Source organism: Myxine glutinosa, chromosome 5 (genome assembly GCF_964187855.1).
Source record: "Myxine glutinosa chromosome 5, kmMyxGlut1.1, whole genome shotgun sequence".
Classification (NCBI taxonomy): domain Eukaryota; kingdom Metazoa; phylum Chordata; class Myxini; order Myxiniformes; family Myxinidae; genus Myxine; species Myxine glutinosa.
This window is the reverse complement of record NC_136265.1, coordinates 118,555,736-118,556,562: the sequence shown is the minus strand read 5'-3', so window position 1 is coordinate 118,556,562 and position 827 is coordinate 118,555,736. Positions and strand designations below refer to the sequence as shown.

Genomic DNA, 827 nt, shown 5'->3' with positions numbered 1-827 from the left:
TCAAGCAGTGTCCATGTGTTTTATACCTCTCCCACTCCCCCACCCCCGCCGGCTTCTCAAGCCCTCTCCCTCCCACAGATCTCCCGATGTCCCTGTTCTCTGCTGTTGTACTAGTGTGCTTCCCTCCATCCCGCTCCCTTTATTGCATGTTTTGTGTGTCCGTTTTTTGTGATTGAAGTTTGCTCTTACATGAGCCTCGATCTTTTATACAAAAAATAAAAAGACTCGTCTCCTCGTCCGGTGGAAAAGAAAGGAAGTTGAAGGAAAAAAGATGACAGTGAAAAGTCTGATATAACATTAACCGATGTAAAACGGGTGTTATGGAAACAAGGAAGTGAAAGGTGATAACGAATGAATCTTTTATTTGTTGATATAATAAGTTAACCCCTCAGAATACCTCGCTTCCCTCCACAAACCACCAGGTGGTGAATGGAACGGTCATCAATGGCAGGAAGCAGCCGCACAAAAAGCACCTCAAGCCGGCTTCGCGCTCAGGAAGCGAGGTTTCTGCTCCTCATCAGGGTTAACGTGTCCGTTCACTTTCAGTTACGTTTCTGGACTCACAAACTATAGAAATGATCCCTGAAAGTATAGTCTTAACTTCCTCTCTCCACCGACTCGCTCTTAAACCTTGCCGGCATCCAAACATTCGTGGAGACTTCCGGGTTTTAATCACTTTGTGTTTCTCTTTTTCTTAAATTTTACAGAAACATTTCATGTGTTGGGATCAAATTAATTTCCTTCATTATAACAATATTATCATCACGTACTTACACCAATCACAAGCGAATATATTTGATGTAATCTTCTATTCTAGCTTCGTCCAT

The 827-nt window shown here is 42.7% G+C and overlaps 1 non-coding gene across 1 annotated transcript; it reads right to left on the bottom strand.

The window, feature by feature from the left end:
* Positions 1-383: 383 nt before the first annotated feature.
* LOC137428798 (small nucleolar RNA U3) lies at positions 384-598 on the bottom strand. Its single transcript, XR_010984754.2, has one exon. It is a non-coding gene; the product is annotated as a small nucleolar RNA U3 (small nucleolar RNA).
* Positions 599-827: the final 229 nt, after the last annotated feature.